We start from the raw sequence: 24,415 nt of genomic DNA on the forward strand, positions 1-24,415 counted from the left end.
TCGACATTCTTTATTTATTTATTTATTTTTTTGGCTTGTTAACATCCATAACCGAAGTCATGGAACTCCATACCACTGATTGACGCATAGACCTGGTCTTTTCCCATCCAGATCTGCATTCGGGAGACTTGGAAGTTGATTCGACGCATCTACCGCCAAGAGGCGCACTGCAACAACATGATCGCCAAGGACTTGATGAGTATCCACACTGCTACGAACACTAGTATTGTCTAAAACATCCGCGTATCAGCTATTATTATTGTTGGACTATTTGTACTAGTAATCCCTTAACTTTGTTCGATGAAAGTTATAAAATTTATTGATTAACCAAAAGCAAAGATATGCTATCAGTAAAGACTCTTATGCCTCTGAGTAAGCTAGTAGTACACTAATGAGTTTGAATCAGTGGCGTCTCGTCAGGGCAAGCAAGGCAAACAGTGCTTGCCCAGGCAGTTTCCAGACATTGTATTTTTTAAATAAATATTTTATTCAGAATAGTATTTTACTTTGGCTTGTGCCGTTAGGTGTATGTATTTTTTACACTATCTTCTTGGGACCCAGTGCTGTGCGCTGTGCACTATAAGAAAAGAACTCGTTGACACACAAGACATGCTGTTTTAGAAGCGTTGCTAGGTTTAGAAGCGCTGGTAGGACCGCTTTCAGCAGGAAGGCTGCCGCAGTAGTTTCCTTTCGGAAGGGGGGGGGGGGGGGTGGCATGGTACAAAGGTTCAGGGAGGGGATTGGCTGTAAAAACACGTGGTAGAAGCTACGATTTATTTTTTTCCTAGCCTAAGTTAATTCTAAGTGTGTAGGGGAGGGTCCAGGTTAGGGGAGGACCTAAGTGTGTCTCAGGCCGAAGCCTATACACTCTACCATGCGGGTTTTTAACCATGCAGGACAAGGGCGCGTGCATCGTGTGCTTATTGGGGTTTACTGGCCAGCCATGGCTGCGATTGGCGCCATGACTGACGCCCCATTGGTCGCCTAGCTTAAAAGCTAGCTAATGTGACCCAGGTAAAACCTGCATAGACACAGGGAAAACCCTGGGCCGGTTCATGCGGGGATCAAATAACATGCATTAAGCAAGCAGGTAACTACTGGACAAGAGGGAAGAAGGGTCCAGGTAAGAAGAGTTGGAGGGGCTGAAAAATCAACCATGCTGGAGTTGGGTGCTTGGGCCTTGCGGCCCGCATTTAAAGTTGGGAGCTCCTGGGTTATTATTAACCAGGGGCGCATGCGCCCCCAGGGGCGGGCGACTTCACTCGTCAGCCCAGCCCAGCTGCCCAGGCAGCCACAGTTAAACCAGATGTGAGCAGACGAGCCAGTAAAGCGGCTCGAACTGCGGGCGCACGGGGCGAAAGGCAGCCTGACGTTGCGCCATCTTCATCTTCCATCTTCCAGTCAACAGCCAACGACCTTTCAAGCCAGGGTGGGGGTAAGTCGTTCAGGCGAATGAAGTATATTGCGAGTCGGACCCACTTGTCCTCCAAAATCCCGGGACGGTTGAAGGTCGCGCCGCCCAGGCTACCACTGGCTCCAACAGGGCCCCAACTTAAAGGCGCCGCCATCTCTTCCTTCAGAGTTACGATGCTGTTCAGTTCCGTTGCGCGCGCGGCAGTCCACAGCTCCGCAATTTCCAGCCCGCAGTTCGTCTACACTTCGCATCCAGGGCACATCGAGCTCCCCTGCGGTGCCTTCGCCGACGGAACTGCTTTCTGCCGCGCGCCGAGCTACATTCAGGCTACCTGTCACCCCGATAGCCGTAATAACGACTCCACAGGCCGGCCATTGGTCCGCGGACTGCTATTGGTTATTCACAGTCACCTCAGCGAGATTGCAACTCTCGAGCTGGGCTCCCGTATCCGCCACCCGCGGGACGCGGTCGGCAGCAGTTGGCACTGCTAGGCCGCCTCCCGTACGTACGCAAATCCCCCACGCACTGCCAGCCAACAGCCCGCGGGAGAGATGCGCGCGCCCCGAGAGACGATTTTTTTTTTTTTTTTTTTTTTTTTTCCTAACCTAACTAAAACTAAGTGTATTTTGGAGGGGTCCGGGTTAGGGAGGGACCTAGGTGCGTCTCAGGCCGAAGCCTATACGCCTAGTCATGCTGGGATTAGCCATGCAAGGAGAGGGTCGCATGCATCATGTGCTAGGAGGGGATTGGCCAGCCATGGCAGCGATTGGCGCCATGACTAACTCCCCTCACTCTTAAATCTAGACTATAACTAGAGATAGGTTGGGCCCAGGTAAAACCTGCATAGACACAGGGAAAACCCTGGGCACATTCATGCGGGATGCAAATTGGCATGCATTACGTGTAGGAGTTTACAGGAGACAGAGGATGGTCTGGATGAAGTGTTGGACAGAGTAGAAAAGAGTCTACCATGCGGGGGTTGGGCACTTGGACTAGTAGTCCGCTTTGCTTTTTATCCAGGACTGGATTTAGTGACCAGGGACGCAAGCGCCCCTGGTGGTGAGTGGTTGCACTGACCACTCACTCCGCCGCCAGTCAGCACGCCCCGAGAGACGACCGCCGACTGAAACGCGACCTCGCCACCTGCCGTGCCGAACTGTAGCGGACATAGCCGAAGCAGTCGGCGGAAGAATTCCACCGTCTGCTTCGGCCATGTTCGCTTCAGTTCGGCAAGAAAGCGCTACCTTCGTAAGTCGTCTCTCGGGGCGCGCGCATCTCTCCCGCGGGCTGTTGGCTGGCAGTGCGTGGGGGATTTGCGTACGTACGGGAGGCGGCCTAGCAGTGCCAACTGCTGCCGACCGCGTCCCGCGGGTGGCGGATACGGGAGCCCAGCTCGAGAGTTGCAATCTCGCTGAGGTGACTGTGAATAACCAATAGCAGTCCGCGGACCAATGGCCGGCCTGTGGAGTCGTTATTACGGCTATCGGGGTGACAGGTAGCCTGAATGTAGCTCGGCGCGCGGCAGAAAGCAGTTCCGTCGGCGAAGGCACCGCAGGGGAGCTCGATGTGCCCTGGATGCGAAGTGTAGACGAACTGCGGGCTGGAACTTGCGGAGCTGTGAACTGCTGCGCGCGCAACGGAATTGAAATGCATCGGAACTCTGAAGGAAGACATCAGGAACCTTCAGCTGGGGCTGCTGTAGGTCTGACAGTAGTAGCCTCGAGCGGCGCGACCTTCAACCGTCTCGGGGATTTTGGGTGGCGAGGTTGGGTCCCTCCCCCCACCCTGGCTTGAGAAGTACTGCTGTTGACCTGAAGAAGGAAGATGAAGATGGCGCAACGTCAGGCTGCCTTTCGCCCCGTGCGCCCGCAGTTCGAGCCGCTTTACTGGCTCGTCTGCTCACATCTGGTTTAACTGTGGCTGCCTGGGCAGCTGGGCTGGGCTGACGAGTGAAGTCGCCCGCCCCTGGGGGCGCTTGCGCCCCTGGTTAATAATAACCCAGGAGCTCCCAACTTTAAATGCGGGCCGCAAGGCCCAAGCACCCAACTCCAGCATGGTTGATTTTTCAGCCCCTCCAACTCTTCTTACCTGGACCCTTCTTCCTCTTGTCCAGTAGTTACCTGCTTGCGTAATGCATGTTATTTGATCCCCGCATGAACCGGCCCAGGGTTTTCCCTGTGTCTATGCAGGTTTTACCTGGGTCACATTAGCTAGCTTTAAGCTATGCGACCAATGGGGCGTCAGTCATGGCGCCAATCGCAGCCATGGCTGGCCAGTAAACCCCAATAAGCACACGATGCACGCGCCCTTGTCCTGCATGGTTAAAAACCCGCATGGTAGAGTGTATAGGCTTCGGCCTGAGACACACTTAGGTCCTCCCCTAACCTGGACCCTCCCCTTACACACTTAGAATAATTTAGGCTAGGAAAAAAAAATCGTGGCGTTTCAGGAATGATTGACGTGCCAGTTTCTTGGTACACATACCAGTTAACAGAGTTTCTGATCACGTATGAAGATAATTTCTTTTGTGTTGGTACGAAAAATACCAAGATTTAATTTTTACTATTCTAGTACATTTTTATGAGGTTCTTATCTTTATTTTAAGTACTTACTTTGCCATGTGTTGTCTGTTTATATATTTTGTACCAGATATCGATGATATTACACTCCCACTTAGTATATAAGCAATGTAGAGTAGGTATTTTACTATCAGAATATTGTAAGTCAATCATTATTTTTCAAAAATAATTTATTTAAAAAAAAATGTCAATTTTTCTACCTGTGGAATAGTCAATGTTCAGTTAAGAAAACTACTTAAATAGCACCATTTTGTACCTTGAAATCCATATTTCCCCGGGGGAGGAACCCCGGACCCCCCCCCCCCCCCCCCCCCCCAATCATGTTTTGATGTGAACGGAGTTGTTGCTTCCCCTCATGTAAACCTCACGCCTCGCCACTGGTTTGAATCTAGTTAAATTATTAATTATTCGTTTCAACTCTCTGGCCAGTCTAAATGAAGTTACAAATATCTTAATTACATAATATTAACCGTAATTAACCTTGTTAATAACATTGTGTTAATAGTTTCGAATATTGGTAAGCATTTATCTTTGTAAAGTGTAGAAATATTAATTGCCTTAATTTCATTAAAATATCTTTCAAGGATCATTTCTTTAATTTTATAAATTCTCGATATCATGACTGTAATGTTCCTTCTAATTATGTGTTTGAACTCATTGAATTGGTAGTTGATACTGGGCGCCACTCCTACGCAGGGGCGCAACTACATTTCCAAAGGGGGGAGCAATATACCTTTTTATAAAGAATCATCGATCCCCCCTATTGAAGCGGGGGGTCCGGGGGTCCTCCCCCGGAAAAATTTGTATTTCAAGGTGGAAAATGGTGCTATTTAAGCAGTTTTATTATCTAAAAATTGATTACACAGCACTTTCTTTGCCCCCGTTTGCCCCCACTTCAAGGTTTCAGAGGGGGGGCAAAATACCCTTGCCCCCCCTGTTGTTGCGCCACTGCTCCTACGTATACGTTTACTTTGTTATCAAAGAAAACAAGTGAAATAAATACATAATAGAAAAACCACATTTCAGATCTAATGTTTAGGTAGAGTGAAAAACATGGAGAAATTAGGGTTGCTGAACATACACAGGGCCGGCGCGTCCATACAGGCGAACTAGGCAACCGCCTAGGGCGCCAAGTAGCTGGGGGCGGCGCAGCACGACACATAACAGCTCATATAATATGTTTAAATATTATTGAAACTAAATGAAAATTGATTTTTGTAACAGTTTGGAATGTTTATATTTATCAGGGGCGCAACAACAGGGGGGGCAAGGGTATTTTGCCTCCCTCTGAAACCTTGAAGTGGGGGCAAACGGGGGCAAAGAAAGTGCTGTGTAATCAATTATTAGATAATAAAACTGCTTAAGTAGCACCATTTTCCACCTTGAAATACAAATTTTCCCGGGGGACCCGGACCCCCGCTTCAATAGGGGGGATCGATGATTCTTTATAAAAAGGTATATTGCCCCCCCCCCTCCCTTTTGGAAATTTAGTTGTTGTGCCCCTGATATTTATATAAGTAATTATTAAAATTCCACGGTGACCTGTTTATGATTTGTAATAAGTAAAAAAGTTAAAAAAAAAAACACAAGCCCGCTTACATTTGATTGTTGACAAAATCTTAGGCTTACGTGATGTATTTTGAGGCAAGGAAAATTTTTTTGGGGTGTCCGGCCGGGGGGGGGGGGGGGGGGGCGGCGGCATTAAGGTTTTTCGCCTAGGGCGCCAATTTACCTTGCACCGGCCCTGAACATACACAATATTAAATAATAATAAAATAAAATATTATTAAACAGATAGTCTTTCATAAAATAAATATATATAATTTTTGTCTTGGCAAGTGGTATATAATTATGTCTCTATAACAAACAGGAAATATGTTGCACACATGAAATTCCAAAAAAAGTTCTTTAATTCAGTTTATTATGTCCGTTATTCTCACTCTTAGATCGAAGAAAATATATAAAATATAGTTTATTACCATTAACGTTTAATTTAAGAAAATATACCTCGGCTTAGTTCAATATGTCTTGTGGGTAGAACAACATGAGATTCCAGTCTCATTTCACCTCTGGGTATGAACTGTGATATGTATGTAGAATTTTGACTAAAATGTTTGTCTTTGGAGGGCTTTACTTAGTTTTGAAAGATGATCAATGTTTTTATTCGTAGATAATATGATAGAATTACATTCGTTGCAGGAAACAGTCTTTGACGGCGGAGAATAAGGAGTTAGTTTTACTCGCGTCAAGATTCACTCCTAATTACACATCAGTACGAATGTGCCCTATAGTAATTACATACATTTAATTACACGACGATTTAAACATCCTTACACATGGATGATCTAACTTAGCTTTGCAGATTGTCAAATATATTTGGGACTGAAACCCGGGCGATTTCATCAACGCCGTCACCATTCCATAACTTTTTCTTAATTCAGTTCTAAAAACTCTTAACTTAAGTAACTCGGCCTCTCATTGGCTGGAGTACAAAGACCGTTAACGTAAATTTACACTTCAAAACAATTACTCACTTCCAACAATACATCTGAAAATACCAAAATGTCACAAATTTAAAAGGTTAATTTCCAACAATGAATATCCTTTTATATAAAATACGTGGGAAAAGTTTCATTTGCCGTTAAAGTCAATAATGCCCTAGAGGGGTCTTGCCAATTGTTGCTCACATGTCAGCTCGGGCTACGTCACAGAGTGTAGCACACGTAGATACGTCCAACTACAAATATAGAGCATTTAACATGGGAAAATATACAAATAACCATAAATATATTAAAATGTTATTAAAATTAAAATAATTCACTTTATGTGCATGGGATTGTCATGTAACAGCACATGACATTTAGAATAGTAGCTATTAAATTAAATTTGACTCATATAATTGTCATTCAACTGTTTTATCTTTATTAGCTGCAAAAGTTTAATTATTTTAGTAAAATTGAATGTTTAAAAGAGAATATTTTCGTAAGAGCTTTTATGAGTGGAGTAGATACTTTAATTCATTGTAGCATCCACGTAATATAAATCCCATCCTTTGGAATGTTATGTCCCATTGCACGGTGCCAGCTACCATGTTGCAGACAGAAGCTATTGTGCCAAGTAAGTTGTCAAATTCTAATAGCTGGCAGGTTCGTGTGTGTAGTGACTTCTCAATGCACACTTCGCAAAAATAGAGCCAGCCATCCAACGACTGAGCTGTGAACCTCACCTACCTGCCTCCACATGTGAGGCAGCTCTCGGAGATCTGGTGCTCACTGTACACTTCCACCTGGAGATGTCCGCCATGGTCCCCACCATCTGTAGTTGAGGTCAATATTCTATATACTATTTAGTTTGACTTAAACTATGTTATTTCATTCAAGAGCCTAACAGGTGAAATATAAGAGTATCTAGCTGTATACAGAACACACGTTCTGGAGACTTGTTTTCCTAACCAAGAGAGTAAAAATATATGTCACTATGACAACTAATTCTAAAACTGATAAAAATCACTACTTAATGAAAATCTGAAGTATTCTCACGTGAAAATTGACCCGCGAGATAAGACAGTGCCAGGTTATCACACCGCCACAATGAGAACAATCTCTAACAGCAGCGCACACGTGCTTCCACTCGACCCTCGGCCAACACACTTAAGGAAACCCCCAGATATCTGGACTGCTACACAACATGTTGTGTAACTGGGTTTTCCCTCAGTCACGAGAATACTGTTGAGATTTAGTCAAAAACTCGTTTATTTCACTCGCCAGTCTCACGTGTTTAATGTATGAACAAGTCCACATTTACATCTTCCCCTATCACAAAGTTTGTTTTAAATACAAACCCACTTGAAAACATGACCATCAATAACAAAACAAATGTATCAAACCACTAAACCATTAAACCATTAAACCATTGATTTGGTTTATACTCACCTTTCTTTCTCTTTTTTCTAACACATATTATAGGAATTCAATTACCCACACATACATTTTTTTTTTTTTTTTTTTTTTTAATATTTCTTAAACTTGACTGGCACATTAATCTCTCTGCCTGGCCTTGGGTGCTTAGAAGGCTGTAGCTGCATTAGGTTTTGGAGTGTCTTTGATTTCCCACTGTCATCTGAAATGTCTTGTGTGGGAGAGGTAGTGACACTCCTAGGTTGATCGCCTGTTTGTTTTTGCCCCTCGCAGTTCTCAAAGGTTGACTGTTCACTAGCCGTTTCTTCCGTAAAACCTCTAAGAAGATTCATCATAGAGACAAATTTTCTGCTCTGCCTTTTCGGTGGTGTTCGGTCGTGAAGGGAATGGATAAGGTAAAGAACCCCGTGGGCAGCAAGGCAGCCGAGGATGAGTTGTAATATCAGCGGGGGGTCTAAAAAGGAGGAGGGTTGTGTAGGGGTCGGCAGTCTCACAATGACAAGGATAAAGTTGCTGAAGAGTGAACCGGAATGTAGTTTCATAAAAAGGAGTAAACTTTAATGTAAAAAGTTTTTTTAAATTTATTTAGTAAATTTCTTACTGCTAATCATGAATATCACAATTTGGCTATCGAAATAGGTAGTTTAATATCTCCAATGGAGTTAAAAGTTAACTGCTCAACCTCATGATCACTTTATAATTTAGTATTGTACTGAAAAATGTGTTACCACAGAAGTTATCTAATAATTTTTATTTTATATCCTACATTTATTTTTTTGCATTGTAAACAGTATTTTTACGGTGCAATTTAAGTCATATCTACAAAACCCATAACTCTATGACTATTGTTGTTCGAATGTCAAAGCAATTCATAGACCCCTCTTAGGACTATTGCTCATGACATTTGAAAACTAAATGGTTTTATTTTATGAAATATAACACTTTCAATGTGTTTTTATTTTAAATTTGAATTATTTTACACTAAACTCATCTTTGTTGTCAGTTTCTGTTATGATATTGATATTGAAAAACGTTTAATCTCACGGCATTCCAGCCAATCAGGAACCAGCATTAATTAATTAAATTACATTTTAAATGATCAAAAGAGAATGTAAAAACGTAAAAAATGGCGCAGTGAGACTGTGTAACGTGGTGTTAAATCCACTACATTTAAAGTGCAAATAAGTAATTTGACTGTTTGCAACAATACTCAGGGCCGGCGCGTCCATAAAGGCGAACTAGGCAACCGCCTAGGGCGCCAAGTAGCTGGGGGCGGCGCAGCACGACACATAACAGCTGATATAATATGTTTAACGATTATTGAAACTAGATGAAAAGGGATTTTTGTAACAGTTTGGAATGTTTATATTGATATAAGTAATTATTTAAAATCTACGGTGACCTGTTTATGATTTGTAATAAATAAAAAAGTAAAAAAAAACACAAGCCTGCTTACATTTGATTGTTGACAAAATTTTAGGCTTACGTGATGTATTTTGAGGCAAGGAAAAAAAATTTTGGGGTGTCCGGGGGGGGGGGGGGTGGCATTAAGGTCTTTCGCCTAGGGCGCCAATTTACCTTGCACCGGCCCTGACAATACTGCAGTGATTTAAAAAAGGCTTAGAGTGTTTTTATGTATAAACAGTGTTATTATCTTCGATATATCAAAGTGAGCTGTATAGTAAGTGAGTACATTTGTTCTGAAAAGCTTCCTCACTTACATATGCACACGTGTAACACTATTTGTATAAACAATATTGTATGTTATATGTGTATCACAAGAGCATGAAACACTGACAAAACGTGATTGAAGTAATCTGACGTAACTAGCACATACTTTCACGAGTGAAGATAACTAATTTTCGGAGTTAATACCTATTTGTAATTTTCTGGTTCTCGCTCATTCAGTGGTCCTTTTTGAAAGTTTCGTGTGACTACCACTGAGCCCAGCTAGCCGAAGCGAACCCCAGGGGCGTAGCCGTGGGGGGAGGGGGGGTTAGGGTTATAACCAGCGGTGCTGCCGGAGGGGGGGGGGGGTTAGGGGTTCTAACCCCCCCCCCCCCCCTTTATCCCCAATTATTTTTCTTATCTGAAAGCAGGTTAGCTAAAAGCCTGGATGTCTTACTGCTATCACCGGCCACTGCACTGTGGGGGAAGAGTAAGCGAGCCCTACCGATTCTCCTTCCCTTCCCCTACCCCTGTCGCGAGCAGAAGCTATAAGGTTGTGACGCCGTGACGGGTCCCAAGCTTTCAAATATCTTACACCTACTGTATTAAACCAGCGCGGTAATTATGAGCAGGTGGTGACTGGGTAACTCTTCAAGCACAAGCTAATTGTTTCCAGGAATAGATCGTTCTGCCGAAACCCAACCCTTTTTATTCCTTTTTTTTTTTTTGTATTGTCGAGCTTCGAGCATGATTTATGATTTTGAGTGGACGTAAACAAGGCACTTGGATTGATTAAAATATCTTTAATTAATTTCTTACTTCATCACTCAAACAATTTTTTATTAAAAAATTAATAATATTTTTACCATTACAATATTTAAAGTTAAGTACCGAAAACTGCTAAAATAGCACTATTTTACACCTTAAAATCCAATTTTTTTTCCGGGGGTGGACCCCCGGACCCCCCACTTTATTAGGGGGGGGGGGGGGAACCATGCTTCTTAACCCCCCCCCCCCATACACATATCCTGGCTACGCCACTTTTATAACATATATCAGCAACACATTACTAGTGTAGTGTTATTTGTAAGACTTATGAAACTGATAATATCGAATGAACGAATGATTCTTTTCATGTGCCCGACATGTATTTGGAATATTAACAATGAAAACAGTCGTTCAGCCATAAAGTTACTTGTTTTTGTATAAATGTTATGTTGAAAATTTATTACATTTGATGCAAATTTAAGAGAAATAAAAATCCATATTTTAGTACACTAAATTATATTGATGTTCACTTTTTATTGAAATATATATGTATATATATACACACACACATTGTTTTACCCTGTATGTACATTGGCCTACCATAACACACAATTCTATTTATCAGTGTGATATTGTTAATTTTTTTTAAATAGTGTTCAAGTAAATAATAATTAAATTATATGAGAGTAGTATTAACAATACAGACACGTGTCTACATACATATACATATACACATACACACACACATATATAGGTATAAATAGCGGTATAGTATATGTAGTTTCTTTTCTACCTTATATTTATCAACACTGTGAAAAGCATTTTCAGTCAGCAAAATACAAGTTTTAATCATTAAAAAAAAGTGTCCAAAGGTGAACAGTACAGTCGTAGAGTCGACCATACTTCGTAACATACCAAGATTCACTGTCATAACAATATTCGTAACACACATAAACGTATGTATAATTCTAAATGATAGCTTCTTACACCTTCCCACAAAATGTATTATGTAAACGCAATCAATACAGTAAACTTTCAGTATGATGAATTTCTAGAGCGGTCCGAATGACGCAGTGACTACTGTATAGCGATCATGCTAATGTCGCAGTATCTCTGTATTGCGGCCATGCTAATGTCGTAGTGTCTCTGTATAGCGGCCATGCTAATGTCACAGTGTATACGGTATATAGGCCATGCTAATGTCGCAATGTCTCTGTATAGAGACCATGCTAATGTCACAGTGTATACTGTATAGCGGACATGCTAATGTCACAGTGACTACTGTATAGTGGCCATGATAATACCGCAGTGTCTCTGTATAGCGGCCATGCTAATGTCACAGTGACTACTGTATAGCGGCCATGCTAATGCTGGTGTCTCTGTATAGCGGTCATGCTAAAGTCGCTTGGGCTGGGGCTTTTTAATAGCAGGAAACAAAGGTCTGACTTAATAAGTAAAATAAAATATAAATTACTTTTATTAAATGGGGTTAGGTTAGTAGCAGCCAAAAAGGGATTGATATTTATCACATTACGTTAGAATATACCAATATTTGCAGATTATAGGAAATATCTATTTTAATTGGGCCTATGAGTATTATTAATGTTATGTTTTTTATTGACCACATAGCCGGGATATATTTAAATTATATATCAACTACGTAACTATATAAATAGTATGATTCCATTATCTTTCAATTAATATTTGCTTATTGGGATTTGTATTAATATAAATAGTATTTTTTTTTAAATCAATGTTTTTTAAAATACAGATTAACTATTTTTCTCGATAATTTACAAATCGAAAACTTATTATAACATAATTTTTTTCCTTATCCATATATTGGGATCAAATATTCTATCCTTAGGATATATGACTAACCTGATTAGCTATTGGGATTCTTTTTTCCCCATTTCAAACATGTAATAGTAAAATTAAAAATAAATTCTCAAATCGTTATTTTAGGGTGTTCCTGACGATAGTTATAAAAGAATAAGTTAAGTTCTAATTTAATGGAACCAGATAGAAAATACTTAACAAAATGTAAGTGATTAAAATAAATTAATTGGGTAATACAATTTAAATACACTCAATCGAATATACCTAACATAAATGCAGTAATTCCTAAGCAGGTAAACACTAACTTGTAAGCACTTGGCCGTGAAGGCCACGTGAACCCATCACACGGCCCAAGCCAACACCCCCTGGAGGAGGCGTGTGACGTCAGGAAATATCATATGTGTAAAGGAGTACAAAACACATTGGACAGCAGATCTGTACGAAATGCTCTTTTGCAGGGAAAATAAAAGCTATTTTTGTGAGTATTTATAAGAGTACAAAAAACTGCTAGAACCTACTTATGCCCATTTTCGTGATAACGATGTGGAAAGTGGTATAGGCCTATTTAAAGACGAAAATCATGAAAAAAATCGATATTCTCGCCAATCTCTTCAGTGAACTAGCAGTAGGTACATGATGAAGGTTTAAAAAAAGGTCGAGAGTGGTCAGAACTTTGACTATGTGTATTGGGACGATCCAAACGATATAGTTGACAGTTTAAGCTTCACTTATTGCAAGAAACTATTCGCACTACAGTGAAATAATCTCCATACTCGAAGAACTGAGGGAACTGGAATCGCTTGCGAACTTCACGCTTTTGCAAGACGGCAATACCTTCGGCGTATAGTCGTAGTGCTTGGACTTGATTTATTCCAGGCGGACCTTTTTGAGTTTATAACATATTCCCGAGTGAATAAAGTTTTCAAGTACATGTTTGTGGTTATCGATGTGTATAGCAAGTTCGATGGGGCCAAACCTGTGAAATCGAAGAATGCAACCGACGTAACCATGTCCATGACAGACATTTTGCGTGATGGACATGTACGGTTGCACCTGCAAACATAGCTTGGCAAATAATTCTACAATGCGGCCTTCAAGGCTTTGATGAAGATGCATGGCATCAAATACTACTCTACATTTAGTAGTGTCAAAGCCTTCCATCGTCGAATATTATACACCAATATGTGGTGACAGTTCAGAGCTAACAGACATTACACATGGCTTGATATCTTGCCGAATATAGTAAGCGAAAACAAATTCACTGTGCATTATTCCAGAAAATGAAGGCCAATGACATAAAGGATGATCACCTCCTTCGAACAGTGTTTTCCAACACGAAGAAGAAAGATCCACGTATGTGTAAAGCTAACATCGCTGACATTGTGCGGATTTCCAAGCAGAAAGGAGTCTTCGAGAAAGGTTTCACTGCGAATTGGAGACCAGAAACTCTCAGAGTGACCAACGTCGCGAATCGTAGCCTAGGACCTACTACCTCGAAGAGTTGGACCACAAGCTCATTCTTGGTGGCTTCTATGCCGAAGAGATTCAGCCTACGATGTATCGCGATACGTACTTGGTGGAGAAGATTCTCAAACTGCAAAATGTTCGATCCTACGTCAAGTGGTAGGGCTTTCCACATCGCTTTAATTCGTGGGTAGCAGATGCAGAAATCGAGAAATACTAGTTATTTGTTTGTTTATGTTCTTGTAGAATTTATGTAATACATTTTGTAGTTTGTAATTTTGCTGTGGTGTATTATTATTTGAAAATGATACTTTTATGGTTAAATTAGTTTTTTTGGTGCTATCCAGGGGTCCAACCAAGGAAATAAATCAATTAAATCATTTTTTTATAATTTTTGTAACTTTTTCCGAATTTCTAACTAAAAAAAATACAGGTTTTCAAGATATCAGCAAGATGGCCGATAAGATTCTAGCTGTCAAGGTAATAAATAATACTGCACTCTAGTGGGTAAAAATTACACTAATATGGTGGCAGCAGTCTCTAGCAGATGAAAAAAAACATGGTGTATCCACGATGGTGGCTTCCAGCAGACAAAAACAAGATGACCACCATAATATTATACTGGATGATGTAATATTTGCATTGGTATTAGTGGTGTTCATAACATTTTTATTGTTTTATTTTTTTCTGATGAATCACGGATTTTCAAGATGGTGACCATTACGTAAAGTGCAACAGTTACACTATATTTCAAAATGGTGGGGAAAATGATAAAACATTTTTATTTTTATTTGATTAAATAATTGTTTTATAAATTTGAAAATTTTCCCCCAAATATTCTGATAATAATTATGGATTTTAAAAATGGTGGCCATAACGAAAATTGTAGCTATTACCACATAATCCAAACTGGCAGAAAGTTCTAGAATTTAAAATGGCGGAAATTTATAAAATCCGAAATGTCTGAAAACAAATTTGTAGATGTTACATAATTCAAATCGTGGAATCCAAGATGACGGAAAGCATAATCGCTGATTCTCGATGGTCTCTGGGGTCAAGGTCAAGGTCAAATGTGAAGGTCATCTAAGATGGCAGCAGTGGCATCATAAACCAAGATGGCGGATCATCTTCTCTCTCCTCACTCAGACTCCAGTAACCGGACTTACTATTATATATTACTCCCACTAATACAACTATATCTAAAGACTGTTAACATTAGTATGGCCATAACTTTGAAGGTGACCTGTGCACTACTTTCATGGTTCACTACTTGCAAGGTTTCCTTTAAAATTATATTGACAGAATTGTTGTACTTTCGTCCTACCAAGGTGAACACAAGCAATGCCGGGGTATCGGGTCCCCCCCCCCCCCCCCCGGGCCAATGTGCCGCACCAAGACTGCAGCGAGCCAATCAGGGCGGCGGAGAGCAGACAGCAGCACTCTGAGAACACCCACTGGCCACCGCTCCACGCATACATGCGAGAAAATCCGCCGGGAAGCAAGCCCGCTTTACCGTGGTGGCTGGCGCGTGGCCTGACAATCATACAACACTATCAAATCTTGTCACGCTCTCTCTGATTCATGTTATCTTATACATCAAAACAGGTTTGTCACTTTACACGCAGCAAGCAACAAGAAAAAAAATTATCAATCTGTAAGCCACTTCAAACTGTTTGCCTTGTTTTAAAACAAATTTTTCGTGACCTGTTTTAAAATAACGCGTAAATAACATTATTATTTACAAGAATGTGACTATAATTTCAAGGTCTTGCGTTCAAGAGGCCAGAGATTTCGATGGTAACAATTCAAGGTAATTCAATGTGCCAGTTTAGTTTCAAGTGTCTGTGTGGTCTTAGTGGAGAAAGACTGAGGGCTGTCACTTACTGCAACACATATGCCATATTTTCTACCCCAGCTTTTTCCCGCTACACACACCCATCAACCTGCACCACGCACTCACCCACCAACAGCCTCTACTTTGTGCTACACCTGCCTAGCAGGCTGCGGCTGTTAAAAGATGCACTTATTTTCCGAAATTTGAAAATTAAGAAAATTTTGAAAATTGATTTTTTTGTGTGCCTAATAACAAAAAAATCAAAGAATTTCTACACACTGCACCCAATTTCACACATATCTGTTATTCTTTTAATAAAGTTTTTATGTAGTGAAACATATTGTATATATTGTTTTCCCAAAATTCCATTATATAAGGAATTTTAAAATAAATATTTAATATTTCTGACATTAAATATCGGATGCTTGTAAGCACCTCGACATTTTTTGTTGCTAAATAAGCATTTTAAATACACAAATAGTATTACGAGAAACTTGTTCTAAGCGACAAGAGGAAAACTCCAGTAAAACCATTGCAACCATTCTTGGAATATATACTGGTATTTGTATGCGTTTTTATTTTAAAAAAATAGTATATTATAAGTAATTCACTCAAGTTAACCAGGACAGTAAATTATTATTTTAAAAAAAAATTGGGCTGAAAATTCGTTTAAAGTTTTAAACATTTCAATGTTTGACAATATTCGAGATTTCTTGCTGTCTGTTAAGCATCAAATGTATGTAATATAACCAGGATGTTTGTTTCTAATTGCATTATAGGTCTACCTTACTAATAAATGTATAGTATCGGTAATATTGATATTAAATTAAGTAATTGTTGTAAGAAGGAAAGCAGATTGATGAGAAATAATTAGAAAAAACAAGTAAGAAAATTACTTCGTTACATATAACATATATGGGAGGTGACGAACAAGAAAGGTTTAGTCACAAAAAATCACATAGTGAGCTGAGGGTATTTTTGTGTAGGGATTGGTCATCATACACTATTGTTATCACCTAAAACATTCGAAAAAAAAATTAATTCCATGTATGGTGCCATTCGAAAATTGAAGTTTATTTCAAAATAAGTTTAGCTCAGACTGTCTGCTCGGCCAGAAGACACTGCGACACACTGTGTTGTCATCTCAGCCACTGCGGGCCTCGTGGTCCGAGTGCCAGAGCCGAGCATCGAACCAAGGTCCCGCCACTGCCTCTTGTGTTGAGGTTATGTGTGGATGTCTCATAGGCGTGCGCACGGTAGGTGCCACAGGTGCCTTGGCACCACCATTAGGGTTAACGTTATTTTGTTTCTTACAAGCACAAATAATACATACTTACAAAAATCCGTATTATTTCCAAAAAATATGTTTTCCAATCGTGTCGAGTTACAGATATGTGCTCATAACACTATCAGTATATCAATTATCAATCGAACCAACTATACACACGGAAGCAAGCCAGTTGCAATTAATTGTGTTGTACACGCGGGCCGCGGCTACGAAACTTCTCCTAGTTCTCCTCGAATTACATAGAATGCGCGCTCGGTGTCCACTGTTCACTCCACTCGGCAGGCGCACGGAATAATAGCCGCCGTCCGCCAGGGTTTATTTAAAAAAAGAGAGAGAGTTTAATATGTTAAAAGGATAGGCTTACTCGATGACTTATATCAGTCGCCGACAAAACATTTTTGTTGTATTCCAAAAGTTAAAACTTTTGCCCACTCTTATTTGTTTATTTTTATTATTTTAATATTTTACATATTATAGGTATGTTACAAAAACTCCCTTCATTTGATGATTTTAAATCTTAACATTTGAGAATGTTTTTTCTAGCATTTATTTGGCGTCTTCAGAAAACATATAAGTACGGTTTTTCAAAGTCACCAGCATGAATTTCGTGCAAACAATTTGTGCAATTTACTTTATGGCTCAACAAAGCCTAAAACTGTAAATAGTTTAGTAGTTTTCCTGGTGATTATAACGTTCAAAGCCATAATGTGTCATAAAAAATGTTAAAATTTTTACATCTGTGTATTTAATGTTTTTGTTCGGAAACACCTTAAATAGCACCATTTTGCGCTTTCAAATCCAAATTTTTCCGGGGGAGGACCCCCGGACCCCCCGCTTTAGACTCGGGGTCTGTGAATGAGAGGGCTGTTGTGTAATCTGACACCACCAATACTGAAGTCCTGCGCACACCTATGGATGTCTGTGAACCAGGTATACTGGCTTACTTCTGAGGTGTTTCTTTAGCGGGGTCATGGGCGGGACTCGAACCCACGTACGTCTGAGGCAAATAAATGAGTGAGATTTGGTAAAAAAAAAGTTTGAATCCCATTGTAAACTGTTTCAGTCGTACTGCCTGCCCTGAGCTCTAATTGCAAGATTTTGTAGACTGATTACACAGATAGTGTGAATCTAGCAGCAGTGAAAATATGACGAGATTTATTTCAAAAAACCGCCAATCACAGAGCTAGCTCAAGTTCCCATTATCCTCTGCTGCTCTCTTTTTTATTAAAACAAAAATGAGTGACATTGAAGACAAATTTAATGACTGTTTGTGCGAGCAAAGTAGGCAGCCGAAAAAGAGAAACTAAAGGAAGAGAGTGATGAAAAGAGAAGAAATGTACTCGCAACCCAAAGGCTTCAACACATACAACCCTTGTCGCCACAATAGTAAGCACTTTAAGTACAATAAGTTTTCACCTAATGAATGTAAGTACTTAGGAACAAACGTTTAGTGTCGAATAAAGTAGCTCAGAATAACTTTATTTCCAGTTTTTTTTTGACGTGACGTCTAATAAATCGATGAACGCAGGCTGCACGCACGAAAGAGGATGACTCATTGTCCCGTCACGCACATTTTCCCGTTACGCTTTGTCCCGTTACGCTCATTGTACGCTTGCGCTTCCACTCGATTGGAACAACCATCGATTTGACTTTTTCGAGGCACATTAAACTTGAAACACTCCCATTCGTTTCCTACTTTTCCTATCCTTAACAGAATAACACAGATTGGAAGAAGTTAAATAGCAAACATGTATAAAAGTTATAGTTAAAATAATCTCTTCGTTAAAGTAATAAACATATATTTGAATTAATGAGTGCAAATAAAAGTAAATTTATCAATTAAATTGTAGATTTCATTTCACTCCTTCTTTGTATCCATACAAAATAGTGATAATTCAATAAAAATGATTCAATTTTATTCAAAATGTATACAATAATTTCATCAATGTTTTGTTGTGACGTTGTCACGTTAAACTATCGTCCGTAAACCAACTTAACAGACAACCAATTTTTATTATTTTTTATTTTAAGTTCTCCCAGTAAAACGGTGCGTGTGTAAGAAGCTTTTCATGCAAGTAATGTGTGTGAAACATACTAGAAAAAGAAGTATCTTTCAGGCCAAGTCTAAAGGCGAGCATCTTTCTGAAAAAAGAGGTGGATACCGAAAGTCTCACAAAAATGCAGCAAAATGCCTTGCAGTTTCAGAATTTATCAAAACGTTAAGGGGAAAAGAAAGCCACTACTGCAGGAAAACGTATAAAATGATTTATCTCAGTGAAAACTTAAACATAAATATATTGTGCAAGATAAACATCGAAGCCCAAGTGAATGACAGTCTCAAACTCCCAAAATGTATGTTAATGAGAGAGTTTTCAAAATTCAACATTGGATATAGGTCACCTGAGTCTGGTGTCTGCAGTTATTAACAAAGGTTAAAACATCTAATAAAAACTGTCCAGGATGAACAAACCAAGGTTGAGTATATAGCACAAAAGAGAATTCACAAAACTTCGTGCTAATGCTTTTTATAAAATCATGAAAGAAGCTGTGCATAATGGAGCAAAAATTTGTTTTGATGTTCAGCAGATCCAGTTTCTGCCAAAATTGCCTATTCAAGAGGCATACTACTCCGGTCAGTTTGGGTTTTACGCCTTGTGTGTTGTTGAATTACCTGAATCAAAACAAGCTTGTTATGTCTGATCAGAACAAGGAAGGGAATTGCGCTGTGGAAGTAAGTTCAGCATTGTTCCAACACTGGCAGAACTTGCAGCTAGATGAAAACACGAAAACTATGAAGCTGTTTTGTGATAGGTGTGGGTCGGTCTCGAAACAAAACAACTATGTTTGCACACCCTAATGAATTACTTACTAAAATCCTAATCTGGTTTAGAAGCAGTTCAGATCACATACTGGGTGCGTGTACATAGCTGCCTTCCAGCGGACTGAGTTGTTGGCCGTGTTGAAAGGTTTCTTTGGAAGAAAACTGTTATTGTTGGAAAAGACGAGTTCATTGATATCTACAAGTCTGTTGGAGATGTAAACATTTTAGGAGTAGACTGGTTCTTATATGACACAAAGCACTTTCCTCCAAAGATGGTTGCTTCAGGCTCACGGAAGAAATATCTGAAATTAAAATTATCATAATCAATAAGGGCAACAAAGAGTTTAAAAAAAAAGACGTACCTTTTCTTGAAATAAAAGGCCTACAATACTTACAGTTTGAATTTGAGGCAAAACCTTGGGTAACTCTTAGAAAGAATAATTGGAATGATGCAAGATGCAAAAGTTACGAGCTAGTCATGCTACCTTTGATGCAAAATATCAAAGAAGACAAGAAAAAGGCTGTGAAAAAAACTTTTGTAGTTAATGTTTGGAGATATGTGAGAAACGAATTAAGGCTGAAGTGGTATGCCGATATAATTGACAATGTCTTACCTATTGCAAATAACAAAGATCATGAATTTGATATAAAGCAGTTATGTGCAACTGTATGGATGAAGACTGTGGATTTCATGTATAAAAACGTTTTTTTTTTAAAAAACCCAGGCAACATGTGACTGTCTATTATTGTCTAGTGTTGTCAGTATTAATGTTGTTCAAACAAAAGAGATTTATTCCTGAAAATGTACAAAAAAAAACGTTTTATCTTAAAACGTACAATCAAAAAAGATTTAATTAATAATAAACCAACAAAAAAAGTTTATTTAAGTAATTTAAACGTAGTTCTGAATAAAGTGTTAATTTTCATCACCAAAGTGATTGTTTTCATGATTAACAAAGCTTATTACAACTGTATATTTAAATAATAGTTAAAATTATTTAAGATTATTGCTAAGCAGTTTTTCTTTAATACCGAAAATTGCTATGCATGTGACTAAACTCGTTTTGTTCGTTACCTACTCTTTTATAAATAATACTTTTGTTTCCAAATTTTTTATAGGTAGTCAAAATATTTTTTAAAGTCGACTGCATAATTGGAAAAAAATGTATAGTTTTTTAAAATAAGGATTGTCTTTTTCCAAAGTGAGAGCTAATTCACTAATTTAGAAAATAAAAAAATACATATTCCATTGTCTTAAAAATAAAGTAATTTTTTTTTGGATATGTGTCACTCGTTATTATAGAAAATTAAAAATTAAGGTTTAATTTTGGATGTATTTGATTGCAGTTATCTTAATTTTATTTGGTATTAGTATTATTTAAAAAAAACTATTTAAAAAATCAAAACTTTAAACAACTAATAAACAAGTTTTACTAAACTAGTTTCATAAATTCATCAAAAATAGTATATTATTACTATTTTACATTACTGATATTGGACTTAAAACATTGAATTTTCTATAAGCTCTTCCATTTATTAAAAAAAATGTCCATGAAAAAGTAAAAATAATTGTAATAATTTTTATTTAATGTTTGCAATTCATTTAAATATTTTTAATGTTTTGTGTTTCTCAGATATAGGATGATGCTACTGTAAATAATTAATATTCAAGGTAACAGTTATGTTGCATAACATACTCAAATATAACTTGACAAATTTGTGAAAAAATAGGAACAAATTGTTACGAAACAAAATTTTTACCTGTTAACCAAAGAAACTATAACCAGAGTTACATATATATTATCTCTCTTCAAATAATAACCTATTTCAAGGCATTCCAGCTGAGACCTCAAAGTAAAGATAGATCTGTGCCCCTTTCAATTGAGCTACTCTACTAGGATGTGTGGTAGAGATACACAAGTGACCCTTAGTAACCATCTAAATTCACTTAATGCTTAAAAACAGAAGGTATAAGTTGACTTTAAATGACTGATGATAAACTATTTTATACGAGTTCTTCCAAACAACAGAACTTATTTTCCCTGCATTCACAAAGTAACCTGGGAAAAGTAGTGATAAGGTTCTCGTTTATAAAGTTGTAGCTGTAAGTAACACATAAACAATGGATTGACTAATACTTGTTTCCGCACAGCTTTCTTTCACACTTTATTATACATTAAAAGTAAAACATTTTTAACTCACGTAGCATGAACAATATTGAACACGGCTCTCTGGCTAACCCATCCCGTATCATTCTGAAATAAGTGCTGATGTCTTAGCTCGAATACTTTGTTGTTGGGAAGTACGAGATCCTGATGCAAAGATAACCAGAGTGGCACCAGCCCGCGGCGGAGTAAACAATCCTCTCAGCTCCACCAATAGGCACCGCAGTGCTGATTACATAGTTCATGAACAATTCATCCGGAATTTCCAGGTCGGGGAGAATGAAGCTAAGCCACTTCACTCGGCACTCAAGCTGACCTCGTGAGTGTTTTGGGGTTACGGTCCAATTTCAAAAACAGTATATAAATCCACTGGAAGTAGCCTTCATTTATATCTCACTGTTTCTTCGCTTCTGTGACATCCAGGAAAACAGGTAAACAGCCCAGTCTCGGAACTGGTAGGGATCTAAGCTATTAGCTACGTATCAGTCGGAGTACACAGTAAAGTGTCTGCACTTGCCGAGTTTTAATAAATATTTAGCTGTTATGTTTACATAAAAGTAAATATCAAACTGTTAAAATATTTAAAGACTTATAAAAAGCAAATTAATGGCCTTAGTTTAGTCATCTTCTCCTTCACAATCCTAAACTTTTAGTTACTATAGGCATATAATACTTGAGAAAAATCATTAAATTCATGATAATTTATTTTCATAGAATGAATGTCTAAGTCTAACATGAACGATATATTAATGTTAAGGGAAGAATATGTTAACACGAGTGACTGCTCGTAATATGTTTAAACATTATCTCTAGTCACAATATATCTAAAAACCTTTTTCATTGTACTTAGTTTTAAAATATAAACATAAATATCATCGCACATATTTAAAGATAGGCCTATTTAATTTGAATGTTACCGTAACAATGAAGAGCGATAAGATATAAAGTCACATGTTTAATAAATCTACAATGTGGCCACTTTATTACAGTTTTTCATACAAATTTATCATATGCCTGTTAAATGATGCCCTACAGACGTGGTTATCATCGGTGGTAAATAAATATGAAGGGTTGTTAATAAATCAATGCAGTAAATATGCAATTACTTCATGATTAGACTAAATAAATGATAACTAATCTTAGTTACTTAATATTAATATGTATTTATATATAAGATATGTATAGTTTGTTAAATAAATGCGAACATGAAGACCATTAAAAAACGGTTGAATCCAGTATTTCTTCAGGTTATCTTAGTTATAACAAGTTGTTTTGTTTCATGGGTTTATTTTCAAAATTCGATTAGTTTCCTTTACAATATTGTTTGAGGCGAGGCAGTGGCGTACTCACAAGGAGGTGCCTGAGGACTGCCGTAGCACAGCATGCGCGCATCAGCTCGTCAGAACATGAACCTACAATACATATTTCTACCAGTTTTCTTTTAGACGCGACAGGCCGAACAAAGTGTTTTCAAAAGGAAATTAATAAACTGGCAGCATATAAGCAGTGGCACCACCCTGTTGTTGTCCGACAGAGGTTTGGCCTGGCCAGCTTGGATGTTTAGGAACTACACACAAGACGACCAACACATATGCTCCTGGAAGAGGAAAATAAAAACACGTGACACAAGCCACATCTTTACCAATAAAAAAGAGCATTTTTTAGCGATACATTTTTCAAGGTCGGTAACTATCGCTTATTATGCTATTGCACGGTTTATTTTCCACTACTTCCCAGTTACTCTTGGCAGTACGAGCAACATCTAATTGAAAATACACACCTAGAGCTTTCATTTTATCCGCGTAGCGTCATATATTTCTCCTGTGCCTCTCAGCTGCAATGCTACCATTTTTGTAATATTTACTCGCAAATTTGAGACACGCTGGTAAAGTTCTAGACAATTTGCCACTTCTTTAATTTTTTCTTCTGATATAATAACAATGTGATGTCGTAGGTGAATACATTTATTTTAAATGAACTTAGGTTCACAAGAATGCCTTGAATAGTTGCGTCTAAAAGTCTACGTAATGGTTCGATGGCCAATGTGAATAAAAATAAAGTATTGAAATATCTCGTCCTTGTCTAACAGAGCTCGCAGTTGGCAAAGAGTGCGTAAAAAATCCATGCACAGTCAGCCGAGAGGAGAATCACGTGAAAAAAAGTTTTTACCGAATGGACTGCATTGTTTGGAAATCCAAGATGGGTTATAACTAAAAAAAAAAAAAAAAAAAAAAAATTGTCGATATGGTCTAAAGCCATTTCCATGTCAGTGCTTAAAGTGCTGTTTCATTGCAATGTCAAAAGAAAGTAAGTGCATATCACGCAATGGGAGTACTTACTGAGTAATGGATCTTCCTGTAACTGTACAAATCTGCCCAGGAACCAACAAATCACTCAACTTCTCATTTAAGCGTTTTGCGTATATTCTGGCTATAATTTTATCATCCGAGCAAAGAAGTTTTATTGGCTGATAGTCTGTTGGCCACACTGCTTGTGCCTTTTTGGGAATAAGAACAATTATAAATAATTTTGATAATGTTATTTGTGAAACTAAACTCTAATTTTATCTTCTTAATATGATTATTTTGACTCGTACAACATTTTAGTGTTGAGGAAACCAATTTACAATTTTTTTAACATAAAGGTTCGAATAAAAAT

General features: G+C 38.5%; 1 protein-coding gene and 1 long non-coding RNA gene across 2 annotated transcripts in view; one reads left to right on the forward strand and one right to left on the reverse strand.

The window, feature by feature from the left end:
• On the reverse strand, positions 1-24,191 carry LOC134535463 (uncharacterized). The gene is made up of 3 exons (XR_010075625.1): positions 24,097-24,191; positions 7,224-7,308; positions 1-167 (listed from the first exon to the last, which is right to left on the reverse strand). It is a non-coding gene; the product is annotated as an uncharacterized LOC134535463 (long non-coding RNA).
• The window catches only part of LOC134535461 (protein starmaker-like), a 7,796-nt gene continuing 5,531 nt past the window's right edge, over positions 22,151-24,415 (forward strand). The window contains exon 1 of the mRNA XM_063374569.1: positions 22,151-22,188. The gene's annotated coding sequence lies outside the window, so the exon portion shown is untranslated. The remainder of the gene's footprint in view (positions 22,189-24,415) is intronic.

This window comes from Bacillus rossius, chromosome 8 (genome assembly GCF_032445375.1).
Source record: "Bacillus rossius redtenbacheri isolate Brsri chromosome 8, Brsri_v3, whole genome shotgun sequence".
Taxonomy (NCBI): domain Eukaryota; kingdom Metazoa; phylum Arthropoda; class Insecta; order Phasmatodea; family Bacillidae; genus Bacillus; species Bacillus rossius.